General features: G+C 66.7%; 1 long non-coding RNA gene across 1 annotated transcript; it reads left to right on the plus strand.

Moving 5' to 3' along the window:
* The first annotated feature begins 10,154 nt into the window (after nucleotides 1-10,154).
* Nucleotides 10,155-11,773, plus strand: LOC132347567 (uncharacterized). The gene is made up of 2 exons (XR_009497228.1): nucleotides 10,155-10,427; nucleotides 10,951-11,773. It is a non-coding gene; the product is annotated as an uncharacterized LOC132347567 (long non-coding RNA).
* The last annotated feature ends 6,542 nt before the right edge of the window (nucleotides 11,774-18,315 follow it).

The raw sequence follows: 18,315 nt of genomic DNA on the forward strand, positions 1-18,315 counted from the left end.
ACCTCACTGACCTTCACCCCGACCCCCTCCTGACCCTCTTGCTGACCTCACCTGACCTCCTCCTGACCCCCTCCTGACCTTCTTGCTGACCTCACCTGACCTCCCCCTCCTTCCTCTGACCAGGATTTCCGAGCCCTCACTTCCCGCCGGCGCTGGGGACAGTGGGCTCGTGGGGCCTGCAGCCTGCTGGGGGTAGGGAGCTAACAGGGAGAGAGAAGGGGACCCTCCCAGAGGAAGGGCAGCGTGTCCACCGTCCAGGAAATCCCCCAGAAGGCCATGGCTGGGGCGGGACGAGGGTCGGGTAGAGCCAGACGGAGCGGGCAGTGGGGCCTGGGCTGCAAACGGCGGGCGCTCGGGGCTCTGACTGCCGCTCGAGAGGGTGGGTCAGGGTGAGAGGGGAGAGTCTGCACTGCTGGCAGCCACGTGGGCTGAGCCAGGCAAGGACCAGAGGCTGGACGCCAAGGAGGCTGCAGACCCCTGCGGGCACAGCTGGGGAGCTCCTGGGCCAGCACCAGTCCAGGCGGGGGTCCTGCTGGCCCGGGACCCCATTCAGAGCAGTGAGGGGACGAGGGAGGCAGACGTCCCCTAGGAGCCCACCGCCCTCCCCGCTGTCTGGGGGCTGGTGGGCAAGCTCCCCCATCATCAGTCCACCCTGGCTCTGGAGCCCCCACCCTCTCCCCCGAATCTGAGAATTTTCATGCAAATTAGATGCTAATGGTGGCTGCAGCTGATGATTTGGGACGCAAATCAGAACCACCTGCACAAACGCTGCCGCCCATCCTGCTGGCCTGGGTGTGGCCGCCCGGCCCGGCGAGGGGTGGGGAGCAGAGCGGAGTGGGGCGGTGGGAGAAGGGGGGGGTGTGCCCCTCTCAGGCTCCCCAGGAGGCAAAGTGGCCCCCGTGGGTGGTGGGGCCACTGGAGTGTGGGCGCCAGGAGGGGCAAGCGTCCCTCACGATCCAGGGCCCTTCCCGGGTGCCCACCCCATCCCTGCCCGCCTCAGAGGGGGGACTCTGTCTCCTGACCCCGCCTGCCCTGTGGGGCCAGAGCCGGGAAGCCCAGCCTGTGGGAGAGGCCGGAAGTCCAAGGCTGCTTTTAAGTAAAGCCAGCCCTAGTGGAAAGTCGGCCTTGGATGCTTCGCTGTCGCTTCACCTTGTGGGGAAATACCAAGACCGTCCCTGGCACCTGGCGCCAGCGGGGGAGGGGCGCAAAGACCCACCCTCCCATCCCGTGTGCTCCGGCCCGAAGCTGGGCCTGCGCAGCTTTGCGTGTCCCCTCGAAGCGGTGGGAACTCCGGCGTCACTCACTCACTCAGCCGTCACCTGCCCACCCATGGGGGCAGCCGCGCCCAGGCGCCTGGTTAGCCGTGAATGAGGCCAGACCCACATCCCACGGGGCACATAACTGACGAACGCCGTCTGGGTGCGGCTGCCGGGTGGGGTGCGGGCCGGGCTCCAGGCAGCAGGTGCCGAGGCCGCACTGAGAGGTCACGTGGGGCAGAGACGCCCAGGGTGGGCGTGAGGGGCCACGGGGGGGTGGGCGCTGGCGGGGGGCAGGGGCCAGTGTGTCTCGACTCCGCTGGGCCGGCGGCCTGCAACGGCAGATGCAGGGGCAGCGGGGCCGTGGCGCTGACCCAGGAGAGACGGCAGCAGTCAGAGCGGACGGTGCTGGGGCCGGGGCGCTGCAAAGGCACAGCCAGCCCTCCCAGGGCTGGGGCGGCAGAGTCCAGGGGACCGGGGGGCTCCTGATGGACACAGGGTGGGGCCGTGGGGGGCAGGTCCAGGAAGGTCAGTGTCTATTAGACACGGCAGAGGCAGAGGACACGGGGCGGGGCGATGGGACCTCCTGGGCTCAGCGGCTGTGTTTTGGGGGGGTCCTTGTTCATCAGACAAAGACACAAGTGTCAGGGGTGAGGGGTGTCCAGCTAGCAACTCTCTCTCGAATGTCCTAGAAGAAAGAAACGGTATTTGCTGTGGGCTGTGCCCCCCGAATCCTTGTGTCGAAGCCCTGACCCCCAGCGTGATGTTGTCTGCAGGTGGGGCCTCGGGGAGGTGATCAGGGTGAGGGGAGCCCATGAGGGGATCGGTGCCCTGATAACAAGAGGAAGACAGAGACCCCCCTCCCTGCTCACACACCAAGGCAAGGCCAGCAGGACCACGAGAAGGCGGCCGTCTGCAGGCCGGGAAGGGCCCTCACCAGAGGCCGGATCTGCCGGCACCTGGACCTTGGGCCTCCCAGCCCCGGTTCTGTGAGGAACAGTGTCTGTCTACGCTGCCCCGGCTGTGGCCATTGGCTACAGTCACCCAAGCTGACTGATTTGTATTGTACTTGCCACTTTTCTGTAAGTTTGGAGTTATTTCTAAATAAAAAGGGTAAAAATGCCAGGAAGGAAAGACTGAACCAAACAAGACCCCAGACAGTGCTGGGCCCTCCCCGGGGCTCAGCAGGCCTGTGCCCGGTGGGGTGGGGAGGTGCGGCAGCGGGGAACTGCGGGGAGCTCTGAGGGCACTGTCGCACAGGTAAGGCGTCGGGACCCTTGGCGGGAAGCAGGGAGCGAGAGGCCGCCACTGACACCATCCAGGAACTGACACCGCGTGGCCTCGGAGGCGCCACGTTCAGTCTGGGCTAAAGGCATCCAGAGACGGGGGTGGGCATGACCCGAGGGCCCTGGAAGCTGAATGGAAGCGGGGAGGGAGGCCCAGGCAGGAGCGGGCCTTGGCGGCTGGGGGGGCCAGGCTGCCATGTTGGGGTCAGGCTGCGGGTGGCCAGGGAGCCTGGGGCTCCGTGTGAAAGAGTAAAGACGTTGGTTTGGGGGCTGCAGTGGCCCCCAGGCTGTGAGGAGGGCATCTGGCACTCCCCCACGTGGAACGAGGATGAGGCCTGGGGCCTGGTCGGAGATCCCGAAGGAGGCCAAGCGTGTGCTGGACGGCTGGCGATGGAGCTGGGGCTGCAGGGGCACCCCCCACCCCCCCCGCTCCAGGCCCTGCTGAACGGTGGAGAAACGGGGGCCTCGGTGGATCTGCCGAGAGGGAGGGCTGTGGCCCTTTTCCAGAGGGTTCCTGCAGGGCCGGCAGAGGGACATGGGCGGAGGCCTGGGGCTCCCCAGCCAGGCCACCCCTGGGTCCGAGGCCCCCTGTTGCACCCGGCAGATGGGGGCCGCTGTCAGTGCTAGCCTCTGGGGAGGGGCCGAGAGGAAAGGGCCACCCCTCCTTTCGTGAGTGCTGGGCTTGGGGCTGACGCCCATGGAAGTGGGCTCTCTGGGAGACAGTGACGTTCGGCATCTCTGGCTTTGGCCGAGGGTGGGGCAGCTGGGGCTGAGCTTCCGGTCTCCTGAGGTAAGGGCGTGACCTCAGGCCGGCCACACCCCATGGGCAGCGAATGCAGGTGCCCAGGTCATTCCAGCCCCAGCGCCAAGGGCCCCACTGCCCCCAGGCTCTCTGTTTCTTCCTGGGGTCTGCTGAGTCACTGGGCCCGCCCCCGCTATGAGGGCTGGACCCCAGGCCAGGGCGGGCCAAGCATGGGCCCCGCAGGCCAGGAGAGGGCAGGGGGCTGCCTGCCAGGTTCCTGGCATCAGCCTGAAGCCTCTCAGTGCTGGCAGGGCAGGCTCAAGCCATGGCCTGTCCCCCCAGGGCCCTGCGCGGCCATCACCACCAACCAACAGCACAGCGAGAGCCGGCTCTCGGGCCCTGACCCCTCCCCAGGGCCCCTGTGAGCCCACAGAGCGTCCCCACCTGCCCAAGGGCACTGGCCTCACCTGCGCGGTCAGGGCCAGAGGAGCCGGAAGGAGGCGTCACTGAGGGCCCAGCAGCCCCTCAGCCTGGCTCCGCTTGGGGCCCTCAGTGCCCGGGGCCTGCTGGACACAGCCTTGCCGGACAATGAGAGGCCTCTGGTAGAGGAGGATCTCCCACCTGGCCGGCCAAGCCAGCAGGCAGTTAGAAACAAGGGCCAAGCAGAGAGGAGGCTGGGAAGGGTTGGACGTCACGAGGCTGGGGTCAGCTGGTCTTCCTAGCCGTGGGGTCGGGCCCCACCCCGCCAGGGCCCCGCCCCAGCCTCTCTGACCTGGGGGCTCCTAGGGGTCCTGAGCTGTGAGGCTTTGGGGGAGGTGGGTAGGACGCCCCTTGCTGCCCCTCCAGGGGGTCCAGACAAGGCCCCAGCTCTGTGGTCAGCTCTCCCAGGACAAAAGGGCCACCCGCAGGCCCTCAGACCCTGGGCCGGGCTTTGCTCGGAGCCTCTGGGCGAGGGGTGCATGGGAGCCCGTAGGCAGATGCCCGCATCAGGCCTCGTCTCCAGAGTTCCCTCTGGACCTCCCAGAGGTCAGAGGTGAGAGGAGGCATGCAGGGCCCAGGCGGCTGCAGGGGCAGCACCGCCCGTGGAGTTTGCCTGAGTCATTTCCCTCTGTGCCGAGATTGCCCTGCCAGAGCCCACCCTGCAGCTCTGCTTCTGGCCAGAGCCCCTCAAATGGATGCCTGTGAACCCCTGAGGCCCAGGAGCATTGGCACGCAGCTCTTACTAAGCGCCCACGGCCCTGAGGTCCCTGCACATCCTTGGAAGGGCCCTTGGTTTGGTGTGCAGGTGCCCTGGTCCAGATCCTCATAGCTCACGGTGTGTTGGAGGACGGGGCCTGTGGCACCTGGGGTGGGTCCTGGCCCGTCTGCTCCACCGGAATCTGCAGGCAACACCTGTGCGCTCAGCCTGACACCTGGGGCCCCCGGCTGAAGGGCCTCCCGGCTCCCCAAATCTGTCCCCTCCAGGGCCTGCTCCCAGGGCTTGCCCTCCTGCCTGGCCAGCTTTATTTCCAATAGTTTCAGATGTGCAGAGCCATTGCAAATTCCCGTAGGCCTACAGCCAGCTTTCCCCGCTGTCAGTGTCACAGTGATCCCACGTAGGCACGTTTCCACGAGCTCGAGCCCCACCTCACTCGGGTTTCCTCAGTTTCCCCTCGTGTCCTCTTCACACCCGGGACCCCACATGACATTCAGTCGTCATGTGTCCTCGGGCTCCTCTGGCTGCGACAGCCCTCAGATGCCCTTTGTTTTTGTGACCTTGGCCGTGTGCAGGAGTGCTGGCCAGGTGTTGGTCGACGGTCCCTCTGTTAGGGTTTGTCTGATGTTTTTCTCACGCTTAGACTGGGGTCAGGGGCTTGGGGAGGACCCGCGGAGGCGCCGCCCTTCTCATCACGTCACGTCGGGGCACCTGCTCTCACATCACCAGGCGACAGGGCCTCGCTCACCCGGCTGGGGTTTTTCCACCAGCGGGACTTTTTTATTGCCTTATATTTTAATTTCAAATACTTTCGAACTCCACAGTTCTGGGTCCTCCCTAGCTGTAGACCCCAACAGGGTATACCTGCTCCCTCCATCCCCACAGCACCAGAACCCCACCCACTGGCTCCCAGGGTGCCTTGGTCTCAGGTGGTCGAGTCGGACAGAGGCTCTACGAGCAGAGTGACCAGCTGCTGACAAGCTGGCCAAGGAGGTCCAAAGGGCTGACCACTGGATTTGGCCCCTAGAGGCCTCTGGGGGCCTCAACATGTCTAAGAATAATGGACGCAGGGTTTCAGACTTCTGGCCCAGTGTTTTCTGGACACTGTGACCAGGTGTGTCCCTCAGGGAGACAGGCCTTGAGACAACACAGATGCTTCCAGGTCTCAGGCGCAGGGGGTCAAGGTCAAGGCCGAATCCGGGCGCAGGAGCATGCCACAGCACTGGCACGGCCTGCGGGTGTTGCCGCCAGGCCCTGCCTGAGCGCTGGGGTCTGAGAGCGTGGCCCAGGGCGGGGAGGCGGGGACGAGGCGGCCAGGACACGTCCAGGAGGGCCAGAGAGAAGTCCCAGCTAACCTGGGACTAACTGGGCTACCCCTAACCCCGCCCGTGGGCACCACCAGGCCCCCAGGGCAGCTCGGTGCAGCCGAGGAGGGACCTGCAGTGAGAGCGGGCCGAGCTTCCTGGCTTGAACCCTTTCGCCCTGAGCTGGGGGCGGCCAACAGGTCCTGTGCCCTTGGGCCAGGTGGGAGGAGCTGAGGCCAGAAGGGGTGGAAAGAGAGATCAAAAGGCCGGTGAAAGAGTGTCCGCTCTCTGTGCAGCAGTTAATTATGGCAGGGCCCAGCCTCCTGCACCAGGCCCAGGCTGTGCTCACCTGTCAGCACAGTGGGAGGGAACGGCCTGGGCAAGGAGACACCTGGCCCCACAGATCAGGGGCAGGAAGCGACCGGAGAGCAGGTCCAGGGGTGCAGGCGCTGCAGCCCCAGCCCCACCCTGGAACACAGCGGCCCCTGCACGGCCTTCCTGCCGACGTGGGAGGGGGTCTCTGCTGCATCAGACACCTCAGTGTGGGCAGGGGTGTCCCCGAGGAGACAGAGCGGGTGCCCCATGGGGAGAGCCCTCTTCCTGGGCAGAACCTCCAAGTCCGAACCCCAAACACCAGGGTCCTGCCCTGCTGGACCTGTGACTAGACCTTTCTCCCAGTTTCCTGACACGAAGCTGCCTGTCATCTAGGGCAGTGCCAACTGCAGTGGCCAAAGGCAAAATTAGCCACGGCCCCTCCCCAGTCCAGGGCAACACCCTTGACTCGGTGGAGGGCCAGGGACGGGTGAGCGACAGAGCTTGTCCCCCGCCATGGGGGGTGCTGATCCCAGGGACAGCCGCCCAAGCAGGCCCACGTGGGGCTAACCGGCAGCCCCAATGTCTAGCCACACCTGCCCCAGGTGTTTGCTCTGCTTGCAAGGAGGTGGGCCTGAGGAGCCTGCAGAAAATCCACGGCCTGTGCAGAGGAGACATGGCCTGTCCCAACTGGAAGTGCAGGGACCGGTGAGGCGACTCGGAGCTTGTGTCCCCTAGGAGCCCGGAGCTGGCTGAGAGCTAAGTCCAAGGCTGGGGCGGGATGGGGGGGGCAGGGGGCGCTCCAGGGCCCTCCCCCTGCCCCAGCACTGTCCCAGCAGGAAGGCCATCCCTTGGCACCGAGGCCTGAGGCTGAGCCCTGGGGGTGTGGAGAGCCTGCGCCCAGATGGCCGCCATGCCGGAAGTAGCCGGGAGCCACAGCACAATGGCCCTTTGTCTCGCCTGCCCCGCCCAGGGAGGACTCAGCCCCAGGCAGGGCTGAGGGGCTGGGGGCTAGCTCACCACGAGCTCTACCACCAGCCTGACTGCGTCCCCAAGTGTGTGTGGGGGGCTTTTGTCACCCCTCCCAGTTCGGGCCTCCCTGTCCCTGGAGAGCCTGTCTCGCTGGCCCCGCCCCCTCCTGCTGCCATGACAACATCTGCACCCAGCAGGTGGGCCAGGCTGGAACATTTGTCTGGTGGCCACTGGTTTCTCCAGTGATCCTGGCACCCAGTGCAGCTGCTGCCCGCCGGGCTGGGATGACATGGGTCTGGTGTGCTGTGGGGACAGCCCCACGCTGACCCTTCAGGGCTTGGGTGCCTGCCTCTCCCTGGCCAGTAGGACCAGCACACCTCTCCCCTTGGAGGAGGCCAGAGGCCCCGCCCCGCTGACCCCCTTGACCACATCTATCCTTGCAGGGTCAGGGTGCTGCCTCAGAGGGACCAGGGCCTCTGCACAGGGCAGGAGCCAGGTCCTGCTGCAGCCACAGCTGCTCCGCTAGGAGTGACGGCCCCAGCTCAGGGCCTCGAGGTGGCCATCATCAGAGCTCAGAGGCGCCAGAGCGTCCTTGAACCCAGCTTGGGCTGGCGGGGGCTGCCTGCAACGACTATAGGGGCAAAGGGAAGATGTCAACTGATCATTTGTTGGAAACCGGGGGATGGGACGCATGCAAACCCTGCCAAGACCCCCTCGGTCATCCCGCCAGCACAGGGCCCAGTCTTGCCCTGGGTCATTTTTCTTCTACTCGAGACTTAGGCAGAACAGGCAAGGAGAGCGCTGAGTGGTCACTGCAAGGTCAGGGGTGGGCGGTCAGCCAGACCAGAATCGTCCTCTTCAAAGTGATGCACCAGAGGAGACGGTCAAAATGGCTTTCGCTTGCTGGGGGCACTCGCTCCCGGGGCACTCGCTCCCGGGCCACGCTGCACATGGGCAAAGCTCAGCTGCTTCCTGACCTTTCCGACCCTGGGCTAAGAGCAGGCCTCAGCGGCACAGCTCTGGTCAGCTGGGGTGGCCTCCCGCCGGGACCTCAAGTTTCCCGAAATACTTGTCTGTGGCAGGGGGGTCTCCCTCGCCCCAGGGCGGCTGCCTGGTGGAGCAGCCTCGAGAAACTCCCACAGAAAACCGTGTGGCCTTTTAGCTTCGAGTGAGACAGACACAGACTGTGCCCAGGTGTCTCTGAGTCAGCGTGAGTGTCTGAACTGGTGGGAAAGTGTCCCCACCTGGTGACAAGAGGATCAGAGCCACAGGCAGCCCACGCCGGCCAGAAACTCAGAGGTTTACTTCTGCCTCAGGCCAGGCGATCGGTCAGTCGGCCCCTCGGTCGCCCCCCTTCCAGGGGCGGGGGCTCCTCCCACGTCCGTCCCCCTTCCTTGACACCAGCTCATGCTCCTTCCTGGCAGAGCTGAGCAGGGCCCCTTTGGTCCCCACTGCGTCCCGGCCCTCGGGGCTCAGCGGCCACTGGCCACGGCTCCCTCTGGTCGCCCCTTGTCCTCCTGGGAGCTTCTGAAGTCTGGCGACACCGTGCGCATCAGCCCCAGCCTGACATCTCTGGGCTAAGCCCCGTGGTTCGGACGTGTCCCCCCACCCCCGCCGGCCCAGGCAGCGCGAGGAGGGCAGGGTGTGAGCCTGAGGAGGGGGTCAGCGCCAGCAGCCCCTCCTCCCACTCCCAGCCAATGGCAGTGCCTCAGTCTCCCCAGAATGTGGTCCCCACCGGAGACCTGTGTCCTGCCCCACCGCCACACAAACGCGGACACCTGAGTGGGCATCGGGGTGGGCGGGCGTCCTAACAATCCCGAGGAGGGGCTGGGGGCTGGAGGGTTGGCGGGTTAGAGGTCACCGATGCTCCCAGGACTGGCTTCCAGATGCCCTGCCCCTCTCCAGGGGCCCGTGGCGGATTTCTGTTTCCCCCACCGTGACCACAGTGATCCAGGCCCACGGAGGCTCCTGGGGGCCGTACCTCCTCTGGGTCCCCCGTGTGGTGGGCACGGCGCCCCCTGGAGTTGTGCGGCTGCGCCCCCTGGAGATTTCTGCAGCGGTGACTCAGCCATCTGGCCTCGTCCATCCTTGGAGGACAGCCTCTGGGCCACAGAGCCCAGCTCCCAGGGTGGAGTGAGGCCAAGTGCCGGTAGCCCAGGGACAGCCCTTGTCGCTGTGAGTTTCCAGCACAGCTGCCGGGTTCGTTACGGAAAGTAGTTGGCCCTTTGGGATCTCTCCGCTGGTCGGGCTAATTACTGGGATCACAGTCGTTTCATTACAGGCGCTTTTGTCAGGAGCAGGGAACAAGCATGAAATCCTCAGGATGTGTCCTGCTGGACTGGGGCCCTGTCCCTCCCACCCTGTGGCCACGGGCCCCCAGGCCCTTCCAAACCCCATCACAAAACCTTGCATCCCTAGTCCAGGGGTTCCCAAATGGGGGTCCCAGGGGCTGCCGAGGCCTCGGTCGCCAGGCAGGCCCCCAACCCTGCAGTGGGGCCCCCTTCCCGGCAGCCTGGCTCCCCCAGCGTGTGGGTCAGTGTGACACATGACCTGATTCTGGGGCCACCTGCCCACAGGGGTGGGGCTGGGGGCACGCAGGAGCAGGATTCTGAGAGATCCATGCAAAGCAGACCCTCCGCTGCCATCACGACTGGGGCTGGGGGCCTGGAGCTGAGGGGTCAGGTCCAGCCTCTGCCCTTTGTCACTGGGAGGCCGCAGCCCCAAGGGGCAGGGGCATCGCTGGGGCCACCGGGCGGCAAGCAGGGGTGCAGGGCGTGACCCCCTTCCACTCCCTCCCTGGTCCAGCGAGGCCACGCCCAGCGCCTGGACAGGAGCTGCTGCCGCCCTCCCGCCACCAGCTCACACGCTCCACTGCAGCCCCTGCCCTGGTGTTTGTTCAACCTGGCCCGGCGGGCGGGCGAGTCGGGCGAGGCGGGGGCAGGAATGTGTGCAGGCCCGGCGCCCGCCCTGCCGCTGCGTCACTAGCTGCCTCCCTGCCGGCCTATGGGAGCCCGGGGGACACACCTGTCGGCCGCCAGGAGTGGAGATTGGTCGGCCCGGAGCAGGCACCTGCGTGGGGAGGGGGGAGGCCCTACATGTAAGGCGAGCCGGGGCCTCGCTGCCTCTTCCCTGCCCTGCCCCGCGCCACCTCCATTGTTCCCAGTCGCTCTCAGCACTTTCCCCAAAGGCCCGGCGAGCCGTCCACTGCACACGCGTGGACCTCGGGTTCCTTTGTGCGGAGTCTCCGAAGAGGGCGGCGGGCCGCGGGTCTCCCCAGGCAGCAGGCGTCCCATCTTGGTTGTGGGCAGGTCGGGCCGAAGCCAGACCTGGGCGCCCAGGCCGCGGACCAGGGGCTGACAGGTACTCGGGGCGACCAGCACCAAGGCTTCCCTGGCGTCCGCGCACAGGCCCGGTGGGTCCCAGGCGCAGGGACAGGGCTGGGCTCGGGCCGCAGGCAGGGGTGGGAGCGGCCTCCCACCCTCCTCCTCCAGGCCCAGAACCTGTCGGGGCAGGTCAGTGCGGGAGGTGGAGGTGGAGGAGCCTGAGGGGGCCGCCCTGGGCCGCGAGCCTCCCCCGGCACCGTGGGCCCCTGCGCCGCCCACCCCGGGAGGAGGAGGGCGAGCGACGGTGGCAATGGCCCATTGGGCCGCAGCGTCCGGTGGGGCCAGGGCTCGGGGAAGGGGGGCCCTTCCTCTGCGAGAAGGTGGGCCCCGGGGCCGGGTGCGCCGGGGGCGTGGGGCGTGGAGCCACCCCACGGCCCAGGGCGGTCAGGGTGCGCAGGCCACGTCCGCAGGGCCAGCCCCGGCCGGTGGGGGTCTTCCCGCCCAGCCAGAGGGCAGCCTGGGCTTGCCAGCTGAGGGTTCCCGCCTTCCGCCCGCCACAGGACCTTCTGGAAAGCCCTTTCCTGAGTCAGCCACCGAAGTGCCGGTCCTGAGGTGTCTTTCCGCCCGGAGCCGGGCGCCGGGAAGGCCCGAGACGCGGGCGCTCTGGCCGTGGGTGTCTGTGCGTTCGCTCCCGGGCAGGGCTCGGTTTCGCCAGTGGCCACGCTGGTGACGGCCGGAGCGCGGGCCGCAGCCGGTCTGGCCCGGATTCGTGCTCTTCCTCACCTGCCCCCGTCTGAGGCTCCAGCTAGGCCGGAACCGGCTCGGAGGAGGTGCAGGCCGGCCCCCGCCAACGACTCGGTTACTGGGGTCAGGTCCAAAGTCTGTTCTGAAGATCCTCCACCTGAACTCGAAATAGCAGCCTCTGCAGCAGCCACGCGAGCACCCTGTCCTGGGAGGGCGGCCGCGCTGCCTCGGCGGAGCACACCCAGCGCCGAGCCAGGCGGCGCGACAGCGGCTTTCACAGCCCAGCCGCCGGCTTTCTTGAGCAGCTTTGAAGTTCAGGAGACGATAACCTCGATGTGACAGAAGGCCAGCTCTCTCTGAGGCATAATATAGGGTTCATTGTTCCTGATGAACGAAACTTCTAGGGCAGAAGGATAGGCTGTTTTAATTAATCCACTGGCAGCATTTTAGGCCTTTTTAGGCTGAGCATCTAGAAAAATAGGTCGGTTTGGTTTTCTTTTACTTTTGTCTAGTAACTCAGATGAAATGCTTCAGAGTTAGAGCCATTGGCAGCACGCTGAATCAGGCAAAACAAGTTTTCCATTTATGAAAATGCAAAACACCATAAAATATGGACGCAGTCTACTGTGCATTTTCAGACACGTTGATCACTTGCAAATACCTTATTTGCAAAATCTGTTTGGTGAATTTAGGAGCCGGCAAAACAGCCCGTGGAAGCCACCAGCCTCCTGAGAGGCCTGCTCTGGCCTCTGGTGTGGGGAGGGCGCCCCAAAGGGCTGAGGCGGGGAATGGCGGCCTGGCCTCAGACGCGCAGCTCCGGCTGTGCCCTGCGTGCAGACAGGCCAGCTCCGGGCCACCCCCGCCCCAGCGTCTCCTTGCCCGCTCCGCGCACAGGGGTTGGGTTTCTGTGCTTTGTTCTCTGTGCGGCCTCACCATTGATTAAGGCCCGTCGGGCAGGTTAACCAGCCTGTTGGTTTTTCACGCTGGGATCGTGTTCCCCACCCGACCCTGTCCTGTGCAGGTGGGTCCTGCCGGGCCGGGCAGGCTGGGCGCCCTCCCGGTGGGCTGTTTGCTCTCCAGACAGGAGATGCTCTGATTCCTCGATGTCCCCGCCTGAGCCTGGTCGGAATGGTGACGGTTAACCACACCCCGCACCCAGGGGCCACACGCTGGCTTCACTCCTGCCAACTACTGGCTAAGAAAGCACCGTTGGGGGCACTCACAAACAGGCTACGTTTATTTTCACTTTTCATTTCAGCCAGTAAGACTCGCCTGACTGCCCCAAGCCAGGCACACGGCAGTCCAGGCCCTTGACCCACACGTGAGCTGTGCTGGGGCCCAGGCTGGGCCGTGGTCTTTCCTTGTGTATTTACGGGTTCTGGGTTCAGGAGGAGAGTGGGATTCTGTCCTGGGGCTTAAGAAGGAGCACTCTGCTGCCCACCAGCCCCCGGTCTCTGCCTCCGAGGGGAGAACGTAGCAGCCGATACGCTGGTGGGCAGCGGAGAGCGGGACTGGCCTATCCATCTGGCTTGCAGCCAGGCTGGCCGGGGCCTGTGGGGTCTCCCGGGCCCTCGGTGCTCCCCAAGTAGGGCTGGCCGTGAGCAGCCGAGGGCGCTGGAGGCCAGGCAGGGGAGGCCACCTGGCACGGTGGGCTGTCTGCAAGGAGGGATGCTGGGCCCCTGTCCCAACCCTGTAGCCTGGCAGCCAGGAGCGGAGCTGAAATTGGAGTCAGCTCTGAAAGTGAAGTCTAAATGGTTTCACTTAGCTCAGAAAAAAGTGAATTGACTTTACGGGTCTGAAGGATGGACACTGAAAGGCAAGGTTGAGCCAGGAGGGGCCGGAGGGGCAAAGGCCTGGATCCCGGCCATGGGCACCACTCTCTGAGCCTGGACGTGGCCGCCTGGAGGGTCCGGGCACCTATGAAGCCCACTCCCCGTGTGTGTCCCCCAAGGCCAGGCCTAAGTCAGGTCAGGCCCTGTGAGAAACGTCGCCTGTTCCCGAGCATGAAGCCAGAGAACCGGGTGGACCTGGCTGAGGCCCGGGGCTGGGTGGACGCAGTCTTTGTTGTGGTCAGTCTGGCAGCCTCGGGTGGGGGGGATCAGCACAGGGCCCAGGCCCTCCCCCTGCAGCCTCTGTGGGTGGAAGTTGCCGGAAAACTTGAGAAGCTGCTCTGGCCAGCTCTCCAGGCCTGCGTGCCACCTGCATGGGGACAGGAGAGAGGACGGGACCCCTCAGTCCCCCAGGGCAGGGTGCCGGGGGTCTGTCAGCTCCCTGCAGGGGCCCCAGGTGTGGACCCTGAGCAGGGCAGGGCCCCACCTGTCCTGGGGGTGCCTGCGAGATTGGCTTGGCCGCCGCAGGCACCTGGGGGTTGTTGCCCTGTATTCTGCCTTTGGGGGCTGCTGTCCCACCTGCTCTGGGGCTGGACCTCAGACCAGTGGGCACACAAGCCACAGTGACCGCCAGGCGCAGTCTGGACCGGGCTACCTCTCTTGCACCCCTCCTGCAGGCCCAGCACCACCTCGCCCGCCCCTGGACCTCACAGCCAGCAGCAGCCAGAACCCCAGGGCCACGCAACAGTGGGGCGCTGGCGACAGGCTGCTCGGTGAGAGGTGGGGGCCCTGGGCCCCGGGAACACCATCCTGCTTGCTGGGTGGGGGGCTGAGGAGGGCGGGGCCTTGGGAGCCATCCTCCTTCCTGGTCCCGACGCTCGTCCACGCTCCTGCCAAGGGCGGGGCGGTGGGCACTGGAGACTGTGCTGGGGCTGCACCCGAGAGACAGAGCCTCATACACGCTCGTGCTCACCCAGGACCCCGGGGCTGGGCCAGTCCCTGGGTCGGCTCAGAGGGAGGGTCCCGCTCTGCTCCCGCCCTTGGGCCCTGGCCTCCTGTGGGCAGGTCACCCTGCCCCCCACAGGCGCCCACCCCATGCCCGGAGCTGGTGGCCCCACTGGGCCGGCCAGGGCTGGCTGGGCAGGGGTCACCCTGCGGTCCTGGCCTCCGGGGGCTTCTAGGCGCTGCAGCCCCGCCTCCCCCCGGGGCTGACCCCCCACAGATGGGGCCTGCCTGGCACTGTGGCCTCAGGGCACACACTTGCTCCAGCCCCGGCCATTCCGGGTCCCTCCCCACCTCAGTGCCCTAAGACGCCACGGCTCCGCCTCAGGCTGCCGGGCGCCCCTCCATCGAGTCCCCGCTTCACCCCAGGCGGGCGGCCCCCAGACCCAATTCGGGGCGGCCATCGCCATCTTACTGGGCAGCATTGGATGGTGCCTGGTCTCTAATACTGCCTGGTAATGATGACGGTGGGGCCCTGCTCGCAGCGACGGGGCCGCCCTCCCCCAGCCTGGCCCCGGGCCCCGACCTCTCCCCACGCAGGCCCCATGCCAGCCACAGCCCCTGACACCCTCAGTCAGCTCCCCACCCTGTCCTGTCCCAGTGGCTTCCGGGTGGGGCTCTAAGGCAGAAAGCTGACTTCGGGCAGGCCCCTTCCCCAGGCCCGGACGTGTCTGCGCCCCTTCTCAGCCTCCAGAGTCAAAGGCTTCCTGCAGCTGCACCGGGTGCCCCGCCCCCAGTGATCCAGGATTAGGATGCTCGGGTTCCGGGCCCTGCATGGCGCCCAAGCAGGTGCTGCCACCACACCTGGCAGGTGTGGGCCAAGCGGAGCGGCAACAAAGGCCTGGGCCCGGGTGGGTGGGCCACTTCACAGGCCAGCAACACCTCCGGCCTTGGTCCCGGGTCCGCGGCCCCAGGTGCCCTTGGCTCTGGGAAAACAGGGAGCAGCGCGCGGGCCTCCCTGCCTGCACCTGGGCCCTGCCTGCGGGCTGTGGGGCGCTCACGTCTGTCCCGCGTCCTCGGGCCGAGGCGTACCGGGGCCTCTGTGGGCATCTTACTGGACAGTGCTGGATTTCTCGGCTCGACTCTAACACTGTCTGGTAACGATGTTCAAAGGTGACCCACCACCTGCCGGGAAGTGGCCCGAAGACACGCGGTCCTGAGCTCCTGGACTCCAGAGCTGGGCCGAGCCCCGGGCCAGCTGGGGGACGGGCAGACGGCCTGTCTCAGCTCTGCAGCCCGGCCCAACCAGGGAGGCCTCTGCCGACCGCTGCGGGGCCGGTTCTGCCACATCGGGGCCCTCGGTGCCCCCCAAGGGACTCGGGATGCTAGGGCCTGAGACGGGCCGCCAGCCTGCAGGCTCCTGCGCGTCTGCTGTGGCTGGGCCTGGGCTCTGCCCACAGAGTGGCCGGCGGCCTGTCAGCAGCCGCACAGAGAAGCGCTCACCGCTGGGAGGTGGCCCTGCCCTGAGAGGTCCCAGTCAGCTGGGGCCGTGGGCGGTCACCTCTCTTACTCCCTCGGTCCACTGGGGACGCGGGGGACAAGGGTGTGTCCGGGTGCCTGGAGCAGTGGACGTTCCGTGTTGCTCTCCCCGCCCCCAGCCCCCGCAGTGTCGTAGGCGAGGCTGGGAACGTTGTCCCAAACCATCAAGGCCGGGATGATCTTTTGTTTTGTCTTTTTGATCTGAAGCCAGGACACCAGCCCCCGGACCTGCCGGCATAGGCACAGGGGTGACCCTTCTGCCCTGGGCCCCGGTGGCTCTCCCACAGGAGGAGGGTCTGCCCCTGGCCCGGCTGTTACTCATTAACCAGCCGAGGGCCGTTCAGAAAGCTGCGAGGGTGCCACAGCCACCTTGACCCGGGACCAAGAGCAGGGAAGCCAGACTGCTCCCCAGCTGCGCCCACAAACACGTGTTTGGGCTGCTGCCCAGACGGGGTCTGCAGGAAAGCCCTCCTCGGAGCAGCCCTGGGCCAGGCCACCAGGGCTCTGGGGCCGCTCCACAGACTAGGGGGCTCTGGGGGTCTTGCCGCTGAACCCTCCCACTTCCTCGCGGTGCGGCGGGACAGGGGGTAGGGGAAGCCGCAGGCCCTCCCAGAAGGGCCGCCGATGAGACTGCCTGCACCAAAGCCTGCCGATGGGTGTCTTACCAGACACGGTTAGATCTGGTCCTTCTGTCTAATACTGTCTGGTAATGCCGTCCATCCATGGCCTGATCGCCACCGGAGGAGGGGCTGCTCACCGGATGCCTGGTGGAGGGGAGGCCGGGGTCCGTGGGTCCCAGCAGTGGGCCTGAGCCAGCTGTACACTCCTGCCCAGGCGCAAGCCCTCGTGTGCCCCCAGGGCACAGGCCACGCCTGACCACCCAGCGCCCGTGTCCCTGACTGGGGGAGCCCTGTGACGCCCCACGGGGGATTTCCGTTGCAGACACAACAGACTGTTGGTGTAATAGTGGGGGGAGGGCTCCACGGGCGGTGGGCCCCACGCTGAAGGCTGGCGAGCAGTTGGTGCAGCCCCCGTGCTGCTGGCACTGCCACTGGGACGCAGGCAGCCGCACGCCTGGAACCCCCCAGGAGCCTCTCCAGGAAGGTGCCCTCATCCCTTGCCACCCCCCACCCATACCAGGCAGGGGTGGGTGGGTAAGGAGGACAGGACAGAAGCAGCCCCGGCCCCCTAAACCCCCAGCCCAGGCCGTGGAAGGGTGCCCGTGGCTGGCAGTGCCCCAAGAGACGCCCCAGGATGCCCTCTCCCCAACCCCAGGTGGCACCAGGACGCTGGAGGGTGCTAGGTTTGGAGAGCCCACAGGTGAGACCCCTCTTCTTCCTTCCCCTGGGTCCCCACAGGCCCGACTCGGGGCTTGGGCGGTCGGGGGACTCTCCAGGTGCCGGGCCAGGCTGTCACCCACGCACGCTGGGCAGAAGGCCTGGCAGCCCCTGCCCGCTCCCTTCTACCCACAGAGGCTCAGCAAGACGTCCTCTGTCTACAGCTGCCCCCAAAACCAAGCTTCCGGATGCTGGTCCCACTCCCAGCCTCGTGGGACCAGCCCCTTCTTTCCCCTGAGAATTCCAAGAAGGTCCTAGGGTCCCAACCCACGGCTTCACAAGGGACTGGCAGATGCCTCCGACCCAGGGCTCTGCAGCCAGAGTCAGGGCAGAGGGGCCTGTCCCTCCTCCCTCCTCCCTGCCTTCCCTCCCTCCTGAGCGCCCTCTGGGAGCCGGTGCAGTTCCAGACACTGGGGGTGGGGGGGGGGGAGGGATGTCCCTGAGAGGGAGTCACAGGCAGCAAGGGGGCTCCGCAGGACGAGTCAGCTGCAGGGGCTGCCGGTGCTGCAGAAGCCAGGGCAGTAGAGGTGGCAGCAGGGTGGCGTGGGGTGAGGGCAGCCCAGGAACGTCTCTCTGAGCAGGTGGCCAAGCGGGAACCATGCAGGAGCCCAGCAGAGGGGCCCGGAGGCCGCACGGGGGCCGGTGAGGAGGGCTTCCTGGTCCAGCCCTGGCAAAGGCACCAACTCCCCGTGGGGAGCCAGGGCCTGAGCCTGCCTGAGCCAGGGCCTGAGCTGACCCGCACCACAGCTGCAGGAGGGGTGCTGGGCCTTTACCCAGCGGGGCTGGACCGCCCCTCCTGCCTCCAGGCGCTCGGGCCGAGCCCAGCCAAGCCCTGTGGCACCCGGGGAGAGACATCCGCCCTGCGGGGCTGGCCGGTTAATGATTGGCTGCCTTGCTTGGGGCTGTAGATGCGACTGATGGCCCAGTCCCAGGCCGTCGTGGGAAAGGCTGCCCCCGGCCTGGCACCCACACCAGTTTTTTTGGGTTATCAGGCAGTTTTTGAGTTTGAGCTCTCGCTGTCACCACGTGGGCAGGGGGCCGCCTCCCCAGAACCCATGGGGAGTCATAGGGCAGCAGGGTGGTGGGCTGGCCCAGCTCCTAGGGGTCTGGGCCTCTAGAAGGGATGGGGAGTGGGGCACGGGCTCCGGGGGAGGACGACCTGGGGGCTCTGAAAGTCTGTGCTCCAGCCGAGGGGAAGACAAGTGGCCTGCAGGTGACCAGGCGCCCCACTGCCCGCCCCCGGGTGCTGCCCCCAGCAGGCCCAGGCAGGGGGCCACCAGCTCCTGAGGTCAGGCTGCCCCTCAGTCCAGGACTTGGCTGGAGGAGCTCTCCGTCCCTCCAGACTAACCGACAGCTACTCTCGGGCAAAGGGGTGTCAGACCACAGGCCAGCAGAACGGAGCCCGGCAGGCCCCCAACACCTGGCGCAGGCAGGCACACAGCTGGGAGTGCGTCAGCCTCTGAGCGGGGTCAGGGAGGCCTCCCCACAGTGGGGAATGCCACCCGGGACCCTCAAAGTGAGGGGGCGCTTAAGG

Source organism: Balaenoptera ricei, chromosome 1 (genome assembly GCF_028023285.1).
Source record: "Balaenoptera ricei isolate mBalRic1 chromosome 1, mBalRic1.hap2, whole genome shotgun sequence".
In the NCBI taxonomy this organism is placed as follows: domain Eukaryota; kingdom Metazoa; phylum Chordata; class Mammalia; order Artiodactyla; family Balaenopteridae; genus Balaenoptera; species Balaenoptera ricei.